This window comes from Pan troglodytes, chromosome 21 (assembly GCF_028858775.2).
Source record: "Pan troglodytes isolate AG18354 chromosome 21, NHGRI_mPanTro3-v2.0_pri, whole genome shotgun sequence".
Lineage (NCBI taxonomy): Eukaryota > Metazoa > Chordata > Mammalia > Primates > Hominidae > Pan > Pan troglodytes.
The window spans coordinates 62,626,113-62,648,375 of record NC_072419.2 but is presented as its reverse complement, the minus strand read 5'-3'; positions in this window follow the sequence as shown (position 1 = coordinate 62,648,375).

Here is a 22,263-nt window from a genome sequence, read left to right as displayed (position 1 = left end):
TTGGGAGGCTGAGGTGGGAGGATTACTTGAGCTCAGGAGTTCAAGACCAGCCTGAGCAACATAGCGAAACCCTGTCACTACAAAAATAAAAATAAATTAGCCTGGTGTGGTGGCATGCACCTGTAGTCCCAACTACTCGGGAGGCTGACGCAGAATTGCTTGAGCCCAGGAGGTCCAGGTTTCAGGGAGCCACGATGGTGCTACTGCACTCCAGCCTGGGTGACAGAGCGAGACCCTGTCTCTCTAGAAAAAGAAAAAGAAATATATTTTACAAAACATGTAATATTCTATTAGTCAACTGCAATTCAACTCAACCAAGCTCTTACACAGGCACAGAAATGATATTAAACACATATGCATTAAAAAATGTTTATTAATAAGATGGAGTTATAGCTGTGAAAGTAACAGGGTCTGTTGGAGGGAGGTCCTAAAGTGCCCCTGGATGGGAATCCTTCCATTTAAGTGTCTGCAAGAAGCTGGGGAAGAGTGCTTAAGGGTGCAGATTGTCTGTCAGGTTGGCCCTAGAAGTCCAGCTGTGTGATTTGGAAGTAGTGACTCAACTTCTGTGAGCCTTGGTCTTTTCATGTGTAAAATGAAGATAATAATAGTTTCCCCCATGAGATTGTTGAGATAATTCTTTGACACAGTTCTTGGAAAGGGCTTCGCTCAGTGCCTGGTGCACAGAGAGGGCACACACGTTAGCTGGGATGTTGTAGAGATGCCTTGCCTGAAGCCCCTCTGTCACCCGGTGACAGTGCCACCTCCAGATGGCATCTGATCTCGACTTCCTCGCGGTTCCCATGATTTTCTTTCTTTTTTTTTTTTTTTGAGACGGAGTCTCGCTTTGTCGCCCAGGCTGGAGTGCAGTGGCGCGGTCTCGGCTCACTGCAACCTCCGCCTCCCAGGTTCATGCCATTCTCCTGCCTCAGCCTCCCAAGTAGCTGGGACTACAGGCGCCCGCCACCACGCCTGGCTAATTTTTTGTATTTTTAGTAGAGACGGGGTTTCACCATGTTAGCCAGGATGGTCTCGATCTCCTGACCTCGTGATCCTCCTGCCTCGGCCTCCCAAAGCGCCCGTGATTTTGTCACCAGGCCTTCTTCATTCATTTAAGTTTCCTGCCCAGGCTTCATGGGCAGTTGAGTTTGTGATTCATGCTATATGCTTATTAGAGAAGAGAAAAAGATAATTTTGTTTTTCCCTTTAAATTTGACAGTAAATATAATACTGTAATTATAGACTTTAGGTTCTTTTTTTCTTCTTCTAAAAGTGAAGAAACTTTTGCTTTTAACAAAATGTATTGGAGCTGCTGCCTGCCTGAACTTGTGACAGTTTTGTTTTTTTCTTATTGTGTCAGCTCTCTTTGTCTCTCTAGAGCAGCAGCTCATGCATGAGCTATATTTATTTTAATTTCTTCATTTTCATGAATAGATAATGTATTCTCACGGTTCAGATTTTTAAAGGTACAAAAAGTCTACACAATGACAAGCTTCCTTCCTATCCCAGTGACCAGTTCTCCTCATTTTTTTCTCCCTAGAGACAAACACTGTTACCCGTTGCTTGTGCATATCCTTCTAGAAAATTTTACATGTGTGCAGGCAAATTCCTATGAATGGTTTTCATCGCTATTTTTACCCAAGTGGGGCATAGTATACACAGTGTTCTTCACCTGGACTTTTTTTGCTTCCAATATATTTTAGAGTTTTCTGAATATGTACACAAAAATCTTCCTTATTCTTAAAAAAATCTGCTTAGCATTCCAGTGTATTCCAGGGTGCTGTAATGCTTTAACTAATCCCTTGTGGGTGGACCATTAGGGTATTTAGGGTATTTTCCAGTCCTTGTGATCATAAACCATGCTGTGATGAACCAGCGGGTATTTCTGTCACTTGCCGTGTTTAAGTATGCCTGTGTAATAAATTCCTCAAAGTGAAATTGCTTAGTGAGAAGATATGTGTATTTGTAAATTTGAATAAATGGCAAAATTTCACTCCATAAAGGTTGCAGAGTACAGCAAATGAGAGTTTTTTGTTTGTTTGTTTGTTTTGAGATGGAATCTTGCTCTGTCACCCAGGCTGGAGTGCAGTGGTGTGATCTCAGCTCACTGCAGCCTCTGTCTCCCAAGCTCAAGTGATCCTCCTGCCTCAGCCTCCTGAGTAGCTGGGACCTCAGGAGTGCACCACCACGCCTGGCTAATTTTTGTATTTTTAGTAGAGACAGGGTTTCACCATGTTGGCCAGGCTGGTCTCAAACTTCTGGCCTCAGGTGATCCGCCCACCTCGGCCTCCCAAAGTGCTGGACTTACAGGCATGAGCCACTGCGCCCGGCCAAGAGTGTCTATTTACCCCGACTCTAAATGGTGTCTTTAGCAGAGAAATGTAGGACTGACTTTTATGTTCTTAACTTGAGAATCTGACATTAAAGGCAGCCATATAAGGCCGGGCGCGGTGGCTCACGCCTGTAATCTCAGCACTTTGGAAGGCCGAGGCAGGCCGATCACCTGAGGTCAGAAGTTCGAGGCCTGCCTGGCCAACATGGTGAATCTCAGTCTCTACTAAAAATACAAAAAATTAGCCGGGTGTGGTGGTACATGCCTGTAATCCCAGCTACTCGGGAGGTTGAGGCAGGAGGTTGAGGAGGAGGTTGAGGCCCCTTGAACCCGAGAGGCGGAGGTTGTGGTGAGCCAAGATCGTGCCACCGCACTCCAGCCTGGGCAACAAGAGTGAAATTCCATCTTAAGAAAAAAAAAAAAGGTCTTCATCCTTGTCATCTTTGCATTGAGCTGGCTGAGGAGGAAAAGGAAGAGGAAAGGTTGTTCTTGCTGTCTCGGGGTGACAGCACCTATAGTGACAGCTACTCCGGAGGCTGAAGTGGAAGGATCACTTGAGCCCAGGAGGCAGAGATTGCAGTGAACTATGATCACACCCCTGCACTCCAGCCTGGGCGACAGTGAGACCCAGTCTCAAAATAAAATAAAATAGTAAAATAAAAAATAATAATTAAAAAAGCAGGCAAGAAGTGCCTTTCAAGGTATTAAAATATGAAGCTGTTTTCTTCTTTTCGTAATCTCTCTCCCTTGAGTTGTCATGGTGATTTTTACTGCCTATTTAACAGTGTCCTTCTATTTTTTTTTTTTTTTTTTGAGACAGAGTCTTTCTTTGTTGTCCAGGCTAGAGTGCAGTGGCACGATCATGACTCACTGCAACCTCAACCACCAAGGCTCAAGCAATCCTCCTGCCTCAGCCTCCTGAATAGCTGGAATTACAGGCGCATGCCACCATATCCTGCTAATTTTTTTAGTTTTTATAGAGATGGGTGCTATGTTGCCCAGGCTGGTCTTGAACTCTTAGCCTCAAGCAATCCTTCTGACTTGACTTCCTAAAGTGTTGGAATTACAGGAGTAAGCCACTGTGCCAGGCCAAAAGGAACTTTTTGAAGGTCACAGGGTTCCATCTGCAACCTTCATTCCTTTGCCTTGTAACATGACACATTCGCAGTTTCTGTGGATTGGGACGTGCACATCTTTTGTTGGGGGAAAGTTATTCTGTCTACCATACTTGATTACTTATGTACTTGAATCTTTTTGTATATTTCTTGGCCATTTGGATTTATTTTTCTGTGAAATTTCTGCTGAAATACTTCGTGCATTTGTAAAGTTTTTTTCTTGTCAGTTCTAAGACTTATACTGACACATGCCATGAAAAAGCCTTATTTGTTAGGTAGTCATTTAGTCTCTTGTTTTGAGACAGGGTCTTGTTCTGTCACCCATGCTGGGGTGCAGTGGTACAATCTTGGCTCACTGCAACCTCTGCCTCCCAGATTCAAGCGATTCTCATGCCTCAGCCTCCCAAGTAGCTGGAATTACAGGCACGTGCCACCATGTCCAGCTAATTTTTGTATTTTTAGTAGAGACGGGGTTTCACCATGTTGGCCAGGCTGGTCTCAAACTCCTGGCCTCAGGTGATCTTCCCGCCTTAGCCTCCCAAAGTGCTGGGATTACAGGGGTGAGCCACCTTGCCCAGCCTAGTCTTTTATATTGTCTAAGTTTTCAGTTTTGAGCTTCTTTGTGTTCTGGAGCTAAAAGCAGAAGTTGCTAACAGACGGTCCCTCTTGCTATCTTTTGCAGCAGTTTAAGCAAATTGAGGAGAATACTCCAGATGTCTTGGAAGGAGAAAGCCAGAGAGGGCAGTGCCTTTGGGGAATGAGAAGCAGGAGCAGCAGGAGGGGGCGGGTTCCTCCAGTTTAAGGCAGGGACAGTGGTGGGAAGTGGCTTATTCACTTCTTAGAGCTGAATCTCCGGGGGTGTGCAGGGGCACGTGTGTGTGTGTGGGTGTGTGCATGCATGTGTGCGGGCACCTGCTGAGGGGCACAGTGGTGAGACTCTGAGGACCTAGATGGGATAATAGGTTTTGAAATAGTAACTGATCTTAAAATTTTAACATTTTATGATGCAGTTTTTAAAAAACAAATAATGTATAGCATATGTGTATACTTAAGATATATGTAATAACAAAATAGACACCTATTAGCTCCCCCATATCTCAAATCACCCCTTGGTGCCACCATTACTGGTGTAGAGTCCAGACAGAATCATTCTAGAATCTTCTGTCCAGCATGAAACCCCAACATCTTTGCTTGACCCATGGAGGGTGGTGCATGGTACAGGGATGGAATTTTTGGCCATTACAGATTAGATGACTGTGATTTAATTTAGTTTCAAAAAAAAAATCCTGACTGCTCATATACCACGAAGCTGGTCAATTAGACTTCATGCCCATAACACCCACATGTGCCATTTCATCTCTCTGCACCCTGTAGTGGGCATCTGTAATTGATGTGTGATCAATGCCTGTGGTGGTTAAGAACTATTGCTATGGTGGTTAAGAACTATATCCCGTAATTTTGTGTGTGTCTTATTTTGACTGTATCTGGAAGTGTGTTATCCACGTGGCTCTTGGGCTTTTATGTGTCATCCTGGAAAAAATGTAGGAAAATACTGTGAGATTTCTGCAGCTGCCCAGCATCTGGTCCAACATAGACTCAGAGAGGAAGGTGAAGTAAGGAGGAAATAAAGAACTACTGACCCAAACTGAGGTGTAGGCAGTACATGTAGCTTGCTTGGGAAGACTTTTAGAGGTGAAAGGCAAAAGAAGCATATGAAAATAGCATCACTAAAGTCTCATGCTTAAGCTCGTTTTTACTTGAAATGGAAACTGAAATATAATTTCTAGAAAGTCACTTTTAAAACCCTCTAATGGCCAAGTAATGAGGTGACAGCATTTTACAAATGAGAAGCACACTTGCGTGGCAGTGAGAGAATAATGTGTCATCAAAGAAAATTAGCTCCATGTCACAAATGCAATTAAGCAAAGGCTGAGAGTGGTAATCAACTTTCTTTCTTACAGAAGCAACATGAAAACTTCATTAGAGAAAATCATTTTCCCAAGTCAGACAATCAGCACCAGGAAGTCAGGGAGTCTGGCTTGGCTTGAACTCTCAGATGGACTCTCAGTGGTATTCAAAGGGGGACCATTGACTCTCACCCACTCAAGGCTAATGCCAAATCCAGGGCCCAGCAGAGCTCTCTGGCAGGCAACCTAAAGTTGGTGACTCTCAGCTCCTGGTGTTCATGTACCTGTGTAATCTCCTTCTCTTGGGTCAAGGTTGGGCCTAGATCTTTGCATCTGATAAATAAAATACAGAAAAGTGATGGAATGCCACTACTGTGATGAGGTTACAAAAGACTGTGGCTCCTCCAGTCTTGGGCACCCCCTTTGGCTCTCTTGTCCATGATCTGCCCCATGGAGAGCCCCATGTGGCAAGGAACAGAGAGCAGCTTCCGGGCAATAGCCCACAAGGACCGGAGGCCTGCTAGCCGCTTCAGGTGAGCTGCTAATCAGATTAACCCTCCCCTCAACCATGTGAGCCTTGAGATAACCACAGTCCTAGCCAACACCTTGATTGCAACCCTGTGAGAGACCCTGGGCCACAGGCACCCAGCTAAGCCATGCCTGGATTCCTGACTCCCAGAAGCTGAGATTATAAATGTCATTTCAAGCTGCTAAGTTGGGAGAGAGGACAGAGTCTTGCTCTGTTGCCCAGGCTGGAGTGCAATGGTGCGATCTCGGCTCACTGCAACCTCTGCCTCCCAGGTTCAAGCGATTCTCCTGCCTCAGCCTCCTGAGCGTAGCTGGGACTACAGGCACATGCCACCACGCCTGCCTAATTTTTGTGTTTTTAGCAGAGATGGGGTTTCCCCATGTTGGGCAGGCTGGTCTCCAACTCCTGACCTCAAGTGATCCACCCGCCTGGGCCTCCCAAAGTGCTGGGATTACAGGTGTGAGCCACCGCGTCCGGCCACTGTTTTCATTTTAAAGATCACGAATGTGTTTCCTGTCAAAACCGTAATTGTGGAACATTATTTTAAAATCTGTAGAGCATTTTGTCATATGGATACACCATGATTAATCTAATCTCCTGGAGATGGATATATAGGTGATTTCCTCAGGTTTTTTTTTTTTTTTTTTTTTTTGCTACTGTAAGTTGAAATTAACTGTCAAATCTACTAGACTTTGTCCAGTCTCCATTTTTCATGACGTTTTGTAATAACAAATCCTGTTAGTAATCCTCTTCTTGAAATATTCTTGTTCACTCATTTATTCATTCATTCACCACATACTTGCTGTGTGCTGATCATGTGTGTGGTTTGTGTCCATCACACAGTACCTACTCATTCTTCTCCCTCTGTGGTTAACTGGCAGGGTCTTTGGAGGCAAACGGGTCAGAGTTGCCTTCCAGAGGGCATAACTACTGGCTGAGTGGCCAGAGGGAAATGATGTAAACTCCTTGAACCTCAGATTTCTTACTCTGTAATATACAAATAATGACAAGTGCCTCAGTGGCTTCCTGCAAGGATTAAAAGCAACCATATGTGTGCAGGACAGGCAGGATATCAGCACTCACAAGGCTTTCCTCCTTGTCCCACTTCATCCTTCTCCACACAAATGACCTTGTAGGCCACATGGAAAAGAGGAGGGCAGAGGAGGACACCTGGATTCCAGGCCCCTTCAGACCACTTCTCAGTTGGCCACTGTGGAAGCACCAGCTATAGGTCTCTTGTAGAAGGGAACATGTACATTTATTCCTTTGTTCGGCAACTATTTTTAAAATTTTTTTTCACCTCCTTGTGGTCAGTGTGCAATTCAGCAACTATTAATTGAGCATCTGCAAGGCGCTAGGCACAAAAGAAGACAGAGCAGAAACACAGGCCAGTGGCCCTTGTCCGCGAGATGGCATACAAAAAGAACCCTTGAGCTTCTCCATTGCCAGGACAGAGGACTCACTCTGCCCCTTAAGCTGGTGTGGAGAACATCACCAGTGATAACTACCACTGCCCACTTCAGGACAACCCCTTTCTCCTTGCAGCCCGCCTTGGGGGAGCTCTGTCCCTGTTTGAACTTGGACCGATTTGGATGGTCATTTGTGTTTTCCTTCATTGCTTTGGGAGAGTTGCGGCTAAGAACATTGGCCGCAGGGACAGACCTGAATTGGATTCTGCCTTAGCCACTAACTCACTGTGATGCCCTAGTAGATCCCTTTCCCTTGCTCAGCTTCCTAGCCCCCTCTCTGCAATGATGATGGTTATAGTACACACCTCTCAGTGCTGTTGCATGGCTCGCATTGGGTGACATCTTTAGTGTGTGTAGGCTAATGCTTGGCACTTGGTAGGAACTCAGAAAATGTGACTTAGACAAATTCTGATTCCTCTTGGCCAGGTTCCTGCCTGGTTGAGTTTTTTCTTTTTTGTTTCCTTGCTTTGGGGCTAAGGGCATTTTATGGCTTTGGATTAAGAGCTGAGACTTTGGGGTCAAGGCCATCTAGAGTGTGTCCCCACTTTAGCCTCCAATAACTATGTGACTAGGCAAGTCACTCTACATCTTGGAGCCTCCGTTTTCTCATCTGTAAACTGGGAATATTAATAGTACCCAACTCATGGGGTGGTTGTGAGAATTAAGCGAGTTAATGCACCTAAGGTGCTTGGTACAGGGCCTGGTGTGCACACTGCCTTCTGGAAACTAACCATAGAATGTGCTATGACCATTTTTGGTTTTCTTCATCCACTCATTCTGAGAAGAGTGTGGAAGGCTTTGGGGTGGGTGCAGGGGTGCAGTGCACAGGACCTGAGCTGTCCAATCTGATGAGACAACTCAGGGAGAGATGCTACTTATAAAAACACCACTGTGGCCCAGGCGCAGTGGCTCATGCCTGTTATCCCAGCACTTTGGGAGACTGAGGTGGGCAGATCGCTTGGGCTCAGGAGTTTGAAACCAGCCTGGACAACATGACGGGACCCCGTCTCTACCAAATATACAAAAAATTAGTCTGGCGTGGTGGCGGGCACCTATAATCCCCAGCTATTCACTACTTGGGAGGCTGAGATGGGAGCATCACTGAAGCCTGAGAGGCAGAGGCTTCAGTGAGCCGGGGCAGCGCTACTGGCCACTTCGCTCCACTTTGCTCCAGCCCTGGGGTGACAGAGCGAGGCTCCATCTCAAAAACAAAACAAAACAAAACAAAAAACAAAAAAAACACAAAGAATCCCAAAAACAAAACAAACAAACAAACAAACAAAAACAAAAAAACAACCCATCACTGTGAAAATTGAAAATTGGTAGCTTATTGGAGGATTGAGGTGCTGATACTGAACATTCCGAGAATCTTCTCTGCAGTGCTTTTCAGATAGAAAGGGATCAATTCTCAGTACTTAGAAAGGACCTAGGTAACTGGGAGTGTGAGTTCTGAAGGTATTCTTTATTTTGCATGATGTCTGCAGAGGCTGCTAATGACAATGTCTGAAGTAGTTACTAATAACGATCTGAAGCATACTGACTCATGTCTGAGAAGCATGGGGATTAACAGGAAATGAAATCCTGATCTGTAAAGCAAACCAGTTCCTGTTCTATTAGCAATTGTAGAGTTTTTAAAAGCTCAATTTTTTTTATTATAATAAGTGAGACTTGCTCATTTTTGAAGAAAAAATTCAAACGACATTGGGAGTCGGTTTATTTATTTATTCCATAAACATGTTTTGAACGCCTACTCAATGCCAGGCACGATGCTGGGGACGGCTGTGAACAAGAAGGACAAAAAGCCTATGGATCTTATGCTGTACTAAGGAAGAGATGTTGAGGAAATATAATGAAAGACAAAATCCCCTGCCAAGCCAGGAAGCCCTTCCACAAAAGTAGAAAAGAAAGAACACAGTATTATCAGGGAGTAAATATTAAGCCAGAATGCAATGCACGTCACTGGCAATCTGCTCAAAAGCTGCAAAGACAGCAAGAAATCTCACCCTTTCATGTAGCCAAGCAGATACGACCCATTACATCCGTGTTCCCGAGATCAACAATATGCAACCCTCAAGCAAGGGGATTTGACAGCACATTTGTCACGCATAGTTTATCTTACATTCACTTGGTAATTGGGGTGGCTGATTTGTGCTTCTTAATTGTCGTTATTCAAAGGAATAACAAACTTCTTATATCTCTGTGACAAGGACACAGTTATAACTTGCAGCTAGTCACCTAAATTTAATTCTCATCTAGACTGGAAGATAGGAGGACGACCTTCCTTGATGTTTACATTTCAAAGTGAAGCCTCTTAGACCCGTAAGAAAAACATTCCTGGGTTGTAAAACCTGCAAGAGGCTTATCTAGCCTTTAAAGAGATTTACATCTCAAAAGGCCAGAGGAAGAATGGATAATTACATGTTTTCTCAAGGAAATGCTCTAACAGAAAGAGGGGGTCTTTTTCTCTTTTTACATCAGAGAAAAAATTTTTTTTTCTTTCACAATTTGTATTCATCCTTACAGAGACAGGAATTAAACAAATAAATATGTGCTATAATGAGGAAGCTGAGCAAAGGCCCGGAGCGTGACAGGAGATGTTCTGAAGGGCAGTCGGGGGTCTCACTGAAGAGCGAGCACCACTTGCCCAGAGCCTGGAGGGAGGGTCCAGGCGAGGCCGCAGCAGTGGCCAGTCAGCCGCTTGCGGTGTGTGTTTCCAGCCATGTTGCTACGTATGAACAATCATACCTGGTTGTTGCTTTGTTTGATTTTTCCCCCAAATGGGATTAAAACATGTTGATCTCTATTCGCTTATTCACTCACTGTCCTATCGGGATATCTGTCCATGCTGGTAAAGGCAGAGGGGCTTAATCTTTCTTTCTTTCTTTTGTTTTTTTTTTTTGTTTTTTTTTGAGATGGAGCCTTGCTCTGTCGCCCAGGCTGGAGTGCAGGGGCGCGATCTTGGCTCACTGCAACCTCCACCTCCTGGGTTTAAGAGATTCTGCTGCCTCAGCCTCCCGAGTAGCTGGGGTTACAGGCGCGCACCACCATGGCTGGCTATATATATATATATACACACACACACGTATATATATATACACGTATATATACGTGTATATATATACACACACACACACATATACACACACGTATATATATACACACATATACGTATATATATACATATATACATATATATACATATATACATATATACGTGTGTATGTGTGTGTGTGTGTGTGTGTGTATATATATATGTAGTATTTTCAGTAGAAATGGGGTTTCACCATGTTGGCCAGGCTGGTCTCGAACTCCTGACCTCAAGTGGTCCACCCGCCTCGGCCTCCCAAAATGCTGGGATTACAGGCATGAGCCACTGTGCCCGGCAGCTTAATCTTTCTTTACATGGCTGCACTGCATTGTGCTAGAGTTGGTTCACCCCTTTCGTTAGTGGATGAACGTTTAGGCACTGTTGCCTAGAGGCTGAGGGCATGAACACTGGAGTGAAGCTCGGGCTGAAACTCAAGTTGCACCACCTGCTTGCTGTGTGACACTGGGCCTGTTACTTAACCTGAGCCTCAATTTCCTTACATGTGTGAATGCCTTTAATCCCCCCAATAACCCCATCATGTACCCAGCACCCCATATCCAAGGTGGGTATAGTAATACTGGGTACATGATGGGGTTATTGGGAGGGTTAAATGCATTTACACATGTAAAGTGCTTAGGGTAGTGCCTGGCTCAGAGCAGGCCTACATTGGTGTTGGCTATTATTATTATAAAATATATTAAGAATTATTGATTGTCAGCACGTATGATTCTCCTATAAGGGCTTGTAGCTGTTGTATCATTAATTCGCTCCTCAAGTATTTATAGAGTCTGTAATTTGCCCAGCGCTATGCCAGGCGCTGGGTGATGGGGTGGACAGCTTGGCCCTTGCTCTTATGGAGCTTAGAGTTGGGTGTGGGTGATGCACGACAAACTAACAGCCAAGTGAGGAAAGCATCATGAATTGTGGTGGCATTGGGTGATCAGAAAGGCCTCATGCAGAAGGATGCACTTGCTGTGTGGAGCGGGAGAAGGAGCGCACGGGGGTTGCAGTGGGAAGAGGCTGCCAAGAATGGGGATGGCATGGCGCATTTCCAAAGGAAGAAGAGAACTTGGCGTGTTGGGAGGTGGGGGCAGCACTCTGGGAAGACCAGCGTGGCAATGATGCAGGAAGCATGAGACAGCTTGGAAAAACTGCCAGAAGCCTGATCTGCAGGGCCTCATGGCCATGTGGATTTCAGCCTAGCTGCAGGGGGTAACTGTTGAGGGGTTTTAATCAGGGGAATGACACAATCCAATGACGCTTGCTGGGTAGAGAATGAGTTGGAGGAGGCAACACAGGAAATGGGAGACCCATTGAGAGGGTTGTGCAGAATTCTGGGTGAGAGAGGATGTGACTTGGGCTCTAGTGGTGACAATGTTGATGGCCTGGAGGTGGGACGAGGAAAGGAGGACCCACGGAGGCCCTAGAGACTTCACGTCCGAGCACTCAGCTGGATGGTCAGGCATTTATGGGAATTGCTGCCATGTGGAAGTAAATCAAGATTGTCCCTTTGGACAAGTTGTATTCCAGGGTTGGTGTGAGACATCAGCGGACGTGTCAGGAGGCAGCTAACTGGTGAGAACCCAGGGCTCCAATCTTCTCTAAAATCACATCCTAGTCAGCTCCTCAACACTGTGGGCCAATGCTCAGACACAGGGACATTGTAAGGTGATGTTGATTCTCAGATGACCAGGGAGTGGGGTATATCTGTGTGTGTGTGCATGTGTGTGTGTGTGTATGCCCTGTCTCCCATTTATCCTTCAGCAATTTGGAAGCATTGCTCAGCAACCTCCCTCAGTCAGCCTCACAAGGTTGCAAAGGGCAATACCTTGGAAAGCATCAGGTTTGATCACAAGGGTTGTGACCCAGGTCTATGTTGGGGAGAGAGATGGCTTGGAGCTCTGGATTCCAGCTGGACCCCCACCACTCCCCAACAACTTACTGGTTTCTGGGTGTGGCAAGTGAGTGATCTGAACTCCTTAGCCCCACTCAGCTTCTCCATGTTCTCTCTATAAGATGGGGACAAATACCCAGGGCCACCCTGCCAGCGTGGCAATGAGGAACGTCATGGAAGGGTGTTGGCGGGAGTGGTGGGACAGGTGGAGAAGAAACAAAGCCACTTGATTAGTTTAGTTTCTCCTTTTTAATAGATAACCAAGAAAAATGGCAGGAAGTGGGGAGAGATTTGGTCTACCAATATGTATCCAAGAAGAAAACCTGGCATTTGAGTTCTGGTCCTCCTGCTTGCTTGCTAGTTGACCTTGGATGAATTACTTAATATCTCTGAGTTAATTTTCTTATCAGTGAAATGGAGGTAACACTGTTCTTGAATTTATGGGAATGCTTGACATTTAAAAACGTTCCAGCCAGGCACGGTGCTCACGCCTGTAATCCTAGCACTTTGGGAGGCAGGCGGATCACTTGAGGTCAGGAGTTTGAGACCAGCCTGGCTAACATGGTGAAACTCCGTCTCTATTACAAATACAAAAATTAGCCAGGAGTGGTGGCGCATGCCTGTAATCCCACCTATTGGGGAGGCTGAGGCAGGAGGACTGCTTGAACCTGTAAGCCAGAAGTTGCAGTGAGCTGAGATTGTGCCACTGCACTCCAGCCTGGGTGACAGGGCAAGACTCGGTCTCAAAAAAACAAAATAAACAAAAAACATTCCATACATGGAAGAGTCTTAGTGCTTGGGAGATAATAAGTGCATAGCCCATGTACCTGCTACCATTTACTATGATGACAGTGAAGACTACTATTTGTTATTATTGTTATTACATTACTATTATTACATTACTATTATGCAGAGGAGTTTCAGGCCTAATTAATAAGAAGAGCTGCACTTTCTATGCCAGGCTCTGAGTGCTTGGTGCAGATGGTCACACCCCTATTGGTGTTGGAATTATCACCATTTCGATTTTGCAGAAGAAGGAACTGAGGCTTGGGGAAGTTAAGGGAGGATGGGGGCAAGGGTGGATTCCTGGGATTCTACCCGACGTGGGAGGCTTCCTGAGCCACGGCTGGCCTGGGAGCTGAGTTTCTTGCAGACCCATGCCCGGTCATTCAAACGGTTCCCATCAGCATTTCCAGCACGCTCCGAGGCTGAGAGTTGCGCGCTCATGCAGGAAGGCAATCTGGATCTGATGGTTGCAGGGGGCTGCAGAGCTCGGCCTCGGAAGCGGGCGTTAGGGGATCAGGGCTCCGCCGGCGTCCAGCTTGGAGGTGAGCGGGGGTCCTGGCGGGGCGAGGAGCGGGTCCCGACACCGGATGACCTTGCACCAGGCGGCCTCGCCCACGAGGTGGCGCCACAGGCTCTGCCAAGGCTCCGACCGCGCAAGGGGAGGCGCAGCCCAAGACTTCGAGGTTTCGCGGAGTCCCAAAGGCAGCTCCTCAAGACAGCCTCGGGCAACTGAGCCTCTAGACCCTCCGCAAGCCACAATTGCCTTTTTTGGAAGCTTGTCATAAATTCATCAGGCTTGGGCGCTGCAGAGCTAAACAGGCAACTGACATTAACTACTCTTCTATTTTCTTTTTTTCTTAATTTTTTCCATTACATCAAAATGAGTCCCCATTTATGCACTACGTACGACTTGACACAATATCTTCAAAGAGGAATATGGCAACATAGCAGGTAGTTTTACAGATGGGGAATTTTACAGATGAGAGATTATGAGTGGAGTGTAACCAATATAGAACCCAAGGCTGTTTGGCTCCCAAACTGCCCTTTTTCTAAATCCTCAGGTTATTGAATAACCTCTCCCTACTCCTCCCGCAGATTCTTCCACCAGCTATTGGCAGGGGAAGGAAATAGGGGAAGTAGAGGGAGAGATTTTCTGAGAAGTGAAAAGTGATTTCTGGGCATGGCACAACAATTGCGTTCATGGCTGGGCATGGCTTTGGGATACATTGAGGAGGGAGATCATTCTGGGATCAGGAATGGCAAGCCCTCCCTTGCCCACGGGGCCAGATGGTCGTATAAATGAGTGAAGCAGCGAGGACAAGGCTTGTGCAGGAGAAACACACCCGTCTAAGGAAGGAAGCTGCTTCTGGGCTCTAGCACATGGATACCGCTGGCCATGTGGCCTAAGGTGGCCACATCCACTGATCTCTTAAGATAACTGTGTGGTAGATTGCAAAAATGGCCACAAATTCTTTCCCTCCCATCCAGGGTGGAGTCTCTTTCTCCACCCCTTGAGTCTGGGCTGGCCTAACGCTTGCTCTGGCTAATAGAATACAGCAGAAATGATGGCATGTGCGTTTGAGCCCAGCCCTGAAAATGTCTTGCACCCTTTGGCTTTTGTCTTTAGAAACTGTGACATCATGTGAACAAGCCCAGGCTAGTCCACTGTAAGACGAGACCACGTACAGCATCTCAGCCGAGGACACCCTTGGCCAGCCTGCCTCATCTGATCTGGCAGCTGACTACAAACCCATGGACAAGCCCAGCTGAGATCAGCCAGGCTGGCCCTGGCCAGCAGAACCATCTGGCTGAGCCCAGCCCAAATTGCTGAATGACAAAAACAAGAGAGAGTAAATGGTTGGTTGTTACGCAGAAAATGCTAACTGATCCAAGCTGAATATCTGGGTTTTAAGAATGTAAAATCTCCTGATTTTTAAATGTTGGCAGTGAGTTTAAAAAGAAAATCTACAGGTCAAACCAAATATTTCTGAATGCTGCATGGGGCCCCGGCAATCACCAGTTTGCAAACAATGCTATAAAGCGGGGGTGTCCAATCTTTTGGCTTCTCTGGGCCACACTGGAAGAATTGTCTTGGGCCATACATTAAATACACCAACACTAACAACAGCTGATGAGTTAAAAATAATCACAAGAAAACTCATAATGTTTTAAGAAAGTTTCTGAATTTGTGTTGGGCTGCATTCAAAGCCCATGCAGCCCTCAGGCCGTGGGTTGGACAAGCTTGCTATAAAGTCTATAGAATGGGAATGAATCTCGTTTGGCTGCTTGCAGCAATCTTGGCATATGTAAGTCTTAGTAAATGAATAAATACTAATAGAATGTGACTGTATGGAATGATTTCTTACACCTTATACAAAAATTAATTCAAGATGCCAAAGTGCATCAGTGTATTTATGCTTTCCTCTTGGGATATGTACCAGTGGGTGAGTTCCTTTGTTCAAGATGATCTCTGGTCCTGTTTAAAAGTAGAATCTTCTCCAGGTGTGGTAGCTCATGCCTGTAATCCTAGCACTTTGGGAGGCTGAGGCAGGTGGATCACTTGAGGTCAGAAGTTCGAGACCAGCCTGGGCAACATGGTGAAACCCCGTCTCTACTAAAAATACAAAAATTAGTCAGGCATGGTGGCAGGCACCTGTAATCCCAGCTACTCAGGAGGCTGAGGCAGGAGCATCGCTTGAACCGGAGAGGCAGAGGTTGCAGTGAACCAAGATCTCCCATTCTGTGGGTTACCTGTTCACCTGATAGTAGTTTCTTTTGCTGTGCAGAAGCTCTTTAGTTTAATTAGATCCCATTTGTCTATTTTGGCTTTTGTTGCCATTGCTTTTGGTTTTTTAGTCATGAAGTCCTTGCCCATGCCTATGTCCTGAATGGTATTGCCTAGGTTTTCTTCTAGGGTTTTTATGGTTTTAGGTCTAACAGTTAAGTCTTTAATCCATCTTGAATTAATTTTTGTATAAGGTGTAAGGAAGGGATCCAGTTTCAGCCTTCTGCATATGGCTAGCCAGTTTTCCCAGCACCATTTATTTATTTTTATTTATTTATTTATTTATTTTTTGAGACGGAGTCTCGCTCTTTCGCCCAGGCTGGAGTGCAGTGGCGCGATCTCTGCTCACTGCAAGCTCCGCCTCCCGGGTTCACGCCATTCTCCTGCCTCAGCCTCCCAAGTAGCTGGGATTACAGGTGCCCGCCACCACGCCCGGCTAATTTTTTGTATTTTCAGTAGAGATGGGGTTTCACCGTGTTAGCCAGGATGGTCTCGATCTCCTGACCTCGTGATCCACCTGCCTCGGCCTCCCAAAGTGCTGGGATTACAGGCGTGAGCCACCGCGCCTGGCCACCATTTATTAAATAGGGAATCCTTTCCCCATTTCTTGTTTTTGTCAGGTTTGTCAAAGATCAGATGGTTGTAGATGTGTGGTGTTATTTCTGAGGCCTCTGTTCTGTTCCATTGGTCTATATATCAGTTTTGGTACCAGTACTATGCTGTTTTGGTTACTGTAGCCTTGTAGTGTAGTTTGAAGTCAGGTAGTGTGATGCCTCCAGCTTTGTTCTTTCTGCTTAGGATTGTCTTGGCAATGCGGGCTCTTTTTTGGTTCCATATGAACTTTAAAGTAGTTTTTTCCAATTCTGTGAAGAAAGTCATTGATAGCTTGCTGGGGATGGCATTGAATCTATAAATCACCTTGGGCAGTATGGCCGTTTTCATGATATTGATTCTTCCTATCCATGAACATGGAATGTTCTTCCATTTGTTTGTGTTCTCTTTTATTTCATTGAGCAGTAGTTTGTAGTTCTCTTTGAAGACATACTTCACGTCCCTTGTAAGTTGGATTCCTAGGTATTTTATTCTCTTTGTAGCAATTGTGAATGGGAGTTCACTCATGATTTGGCTCTCTGTTTGTCTGTTATTGGTGTAAAGGAATGCTTCTGATTTTTATCCTGAGAGTTTGCTGAACTTGCTTATCAGCTTAAGGAGATTTTGGGCTGACACAATGGGGTTTTCTAAATATACAATCATGTCATCTGCAAACAGGGACAGTTTGACTTCCTCTCTTCCTAATTGAATACCCTTTATTTCTTTCTCTTGCCTGATTGCCCCAGCCAGAACTTCCAATACCATATTGAATAGGAGTGGTGAGAAAGGGTATCCTTGTCTTGTGCTGATTTTCAAAGGGAATGCTTCCAGTTTTTGCCCATTCAGTATGATATTGGCTGTGGTTTTGTCATAAATAGCTTTTATTATTTTGAGGTATGTTCCATCAATACCTAGTTTATTGAGAATTTTTAGCATGAAAGGCTGTTGAATTTTGTCGAAGGCCTTTTCTGCATCTATTGAGATAATCATGTGGTTTTTGTTATTGGTTCTGTTGATGTGATGGATTACGTGTATTGATTTGTGTATGTTGAACCAGCCTTGCATCCCAGGGATGAAGCCCACTTGATCATGGTGGATAAGCTTTTTGATGTGCTGCCGGATTCGGTTTGCCAGTATTTTATTGAGGATTTTCACATCGATGTTCACCAGGGATATTGGTCTAAAATTCTCTTTTTTTTGTTGTGTCTCTGCCAGGCTTTGGTATCAGGATGAGGCTGGCCTCATAAAATGAGTTGGAGAGGATTCCCTCTTTTTCTATTGATTGGAAGAGTTTCAGAAGGAGTGGTATCAGCTCCTCTTTGTACCTCTTGTAGAATTCGGCTATGAATCCATCTGGTCCTGGACTTTTTTTGGTTGGTAGCCTATTAATTATTGACTCAATTTCAGAGGCTGTTGTTGGTCTATTCAGAGATTCAACTTCTTCCTGGTTTAGTCTTGGGAGGATGTATGTGTCCAGGAATTTATGCATTTCTTCTAGATTTTCTAGTTTATTTGCATGGAGATGTTTATAGTATTCTCTGATGGTAGTTTGTATTTCTGTGGGATTGGTGGTGATATCCCCTTTATCATTTTTTATTGCATCTATTTGATTCTTCTCTCTTTTCTTCATTAGTCTGGCTAGCGGTCTATCTATTTTGTTGTTTCAAAAAATGAGCTCCTGGATTCACTGATTTTTTGAAGGGTTTTTTGTGTCTCTATCTCTTTCAGTTCTGCTGTGATCTTAGTTATTTCTTGCCTTCTGCTAGCTTTTGTATTTGTTTCTCTTGCTTCTCTGGTTCTTTTAATTGTGATGTTAGGGTGTTGATTTCAGATCTTTCCTGCTTTCTGTTGTGGGCATTTAGTGCTATGAGTTTCCCTCCACACACTGCTTTAAATGTGTCCCAGAGATTCTGGTACATTGTGTGTTTGTTCTCACTGGTTTCAAAGAACATCTTTATTTCTGCCTTCATTTTGTTATTTACCCAGTAGTCATTCAGGAGCAGGTTGTTCAGTTTCCATGTAGTTGTGCTATTTTGAGTGACTTTCTTAATCCTGAGTTCTAATTTGATTGCACTGTGGTCTGAGAGACAGTTTGTTGTGATTTCTGTTCTTTTACATTTGCTGAGGAGTGCTTTACTTCCAATTATGTGGTCAATTTTAGAATAAGTGCAATGTGGTGCTGAGAAGAATGAATATTCTGTTAATTCAGGGTGGAGAGTTCTGTAGATGTCTGGTAGGTCTGCTTGGTGCAGAGCTGAGTTCAAGTCTGGTATATCCTTGTTAACCTTCTGTCTCATTAATCTGTCGAATATTGACAGTGGGGTGTTAACATCTCCCATTATTCTTGTGTGGGAGTCTAAGTCTCTTTGTAGGTCTCTAAGGACTTGCTTTATGAATCTGGGTGCTCCTGTATTGGGTGCATATATATTTAGGATATTTAGTTCTTCTTGTTGAATCGATCCCTTTACCATTATGTAATGGCCTTCTTTGTCTCTTTTGATCCTTGTTGGTTTAAAGTCTGTTTTATCAGAGACTAGGATTGCAACCCCTGGTTTTTTTTACTTTCCATTTGCTTGGTAGATCTTCCTCCATCACTTTATTTTGATCCTATGTGTGTCTCTGCATGTGAGATGGGTCTCTTGAATGCAGCACACTAATGGGTCTTGGCTTTTTATCCAATTTGCCAGTCTGTGTCTTTTAATTGGGGGCATTTAGTCCATTTACATTAAAGGTTAATATTGTTATGTGTGGCTGGGCACAGTGGCTCACACCTGTAATCCCAGCACTTTGGAAGGCCGAGGTGGGTGGATCACGAGGTCAGGAGATCGAGACCATCCTGGCTAACATGGTGAAACCCTGTCTCTACTAAAACTACAAAAAATTAGCCAGGTGTGGTGGTGGGCACCTGTAGTCCCAGCTACTCGGGAGGCTGAGGCAGAATAATGGTGTGAACCCGGGAGGCAGAGCTTGCAGTGAGCCGAGATCGCACCACTGCAATCCAGCCTGGGTGACAGAGTGAGACTCCGTCTCAAAAAAAAATATATTTTTATGTGTGAATTTATTCCTGTCATTATGAGGTTAGCTGGGTTTTTTGCCCATTAATTTATGCAGTTTCTTCATAACATCAATGGTCTTTACAATTTGGCATGTTTTTGCAGTGGTGGGTACCGGTTGTTTCTTTCCATGTTTAGTGCTTCCTTCAGGAGCTCTTTTAGGGCTGGCCTGGTGGTGACAAAATCTCTCAGCATTTGCTTGCCTGTAAAGGATTTTATTTTTCCTTCACTTATGAAGCTTAGTTTGGCTGGATATTAAATTCTGGGTTGAAAATTCTTTCCTTTAAGAATGTTGAATATTGGCCACCGCTCTCTTCTGGCTTGTAGGGCTTCTGCCAAGAGATCCGCTGTTAGTCTGATGGGCTTCCCTTTGTGGGTAACCCAACCTTTCTCTCTGGCTGCCATTAACATTTTTTCCTTCATTTCAACCTCGGTGAATCTGATAATTTTGTGTCTTGGGGTTGCTCTTCTCAAGGAGTATCTTTGTGGTGTTCTCTGTATTTCCTGAATTTGAATGTTGGCCTGCCTTGCTAGGTTGGGGAAGTTCTCCTGGATAATATCCTGAATAGTGCTTTCCAACTTGGTTCTGTTCTCCCCACCACTCTCAGGTACACCTGTCAAACATAGATTAGGTCTTTTCACATAGTCCCATATTTTCTGGAGGCTTTGTGTTTTTCTTTTTCCTCTTTTTCCCCTAACCTTGTCTGCTTGCCTTATTTCATTAATTTGATCTTCAATCACTGATACCTGTTCTTCTACTTGATTGAATCGGCTATTGAAGCTTGTGCATGCATCATGAAGTTCTCATGCCATGGTTTTCAGCTCCGTCAGGTCACTTAAGGTCTTTTCTACACTGTTTATTGTAGTTAGCCATTCATCTAACCTTTTTTCAAGGTTTTTAGCCTGTGTGCGATGGGTTTGAACATGCTCCTTTAGCTTGGAGAAGTTTGTTATTACTGATCTTCTGAAGCCTATTTCTGTCAGCTTGCCAAAGTCATTCTCTGGGCTGGCAAGGAGCTGCAATCCTTTGGAGGAGAAGAGGCCCTCTGGTTTTTAGAATTTTCAACTTTTCTGTTCTGGTTTCTCCCCATCTTTGTGGTTTTATCTACCTTTGGTCTTTGATGTTGGTGACCTACAGATGGGGTTTTGGTATAGATGTCCTTTTTGTTGATGTTGGTGCTATTCCTTTCTGTTTGTTAGTTTTCCTTCTAATAGTCATGTACCTCAGCTGCAGGTCTGTTGGAGTTTGCTGGAGGTCCACTCTAGACCCTGTTTGCCTGGGTATCACCAGTGGAGGCTGCAGAACAGCAAATATTGCAGAACAGCAAAGATTCCTGCCTGATCCTTCCTCTGGAAGCTTCGTCTCAGAGGGGCAGCCACCTATATGAGGTGTCTGTCAGCCCCTACTGGGAGGTGTCTCCCAGTTAGGCTACACGGGGGTCAGGGACCCACTTGAGAAGGCAGTCTGTCTGTTCTCAGAGCTCAAATGCCACGCTGGGAGTACCACTGCTCTCTTCAGAGCTGTCAGACAGGGACGTTTAAGTCTGCAGAAGCTGTCTGCTGCCTTTTGTCCAACTATGCCCTGCCCACAGAGGTGGAGTCTATAGAGGCAGTAGGCCTTACAAAGCTGTGGTGGGCTCTGTCCAGTTCAAGCTTCCGGGCTGCTTTGTTTACCTACTCAAGCCTCAGCAATGGTGGATGCCCCTCCCCCAGCCAGGCTGCCACCTCGCAGTTTGATCTCAGACTGCTGTGCTAGCAGTGAGCAAGGCTCCGTGGGCATGGGACCTGCCAAGCCAGGCACAGGAGAGAATCTCCTTGTCTGCCGATTGCTAAGACCTTGGGAAAGGTGCAGTATTTGGGCAGAGTGTCTTGTTTTTCCAGGTACAGTCTGTCACGGCTTCCCTTGGCTAGGAACGGGAAATCCCCTGACCCCTTGCACTTCCCAGGTGAGGCGACGCCCTGCCCTGCTTTGACTCACCGTCTGTGGGCTGCACTCACTGTCCAACCAGGCCCAGTGAGATGAACCAGGTACCTGTGTTGGAAATGCAGAAATCACCCATATTCTGCATCAATCATGCTGGGAGCTGCAGACCAGAGCTGTTCCTATTTGGCCACTTTCTCTGTTTTTTTTTTTTTTCTTTGAGATATGGTCTCACTCTGTTGCTCACGCTGGAGTGCAATCATAGCTCACTGCATCCTCAACCTCCCAGGCTCAAGCAATCCTCCTGCCTCAGCCTCTTGAGTAGCTGGGTCTGCAGGTGTGTGCCACCATGCCCAGCTAATTTTTGTATTTTTTTTTTGTAGAGATGAGGTCTTGCCATGTTGCCCAGGCTGGTCTTGAACTCCTGAGCCCAAGTGATCCACCCACCTTGGCCTTTTAAAGTGCTGAAATGATAAGAATGAGCCACCATGCCTGGCCAAGAGAAACCCATCTCTTTATCTCGCTTAGGATACTACTATTTGGAACTATCCATGCACTATGAAATACAGCCCTTCCCCAGGGTGGCTGACTCCACAGTAATAAAACTGCCTTTGCAAAAATTGTAACAGTGAGAAAATTATGAGCATGAAAGACATCTGATCTAACCAAGTCTATCTTGTCTTTAAGCTCCAAACTGCCCTTGGTCATCCCTGGGTGTGGGCCAAGCTAATTTTGGGAGAAATTTGTTTATAATTTAAATGATAATGGTCCTTCCCAAAACTAAACTGCCTTTATA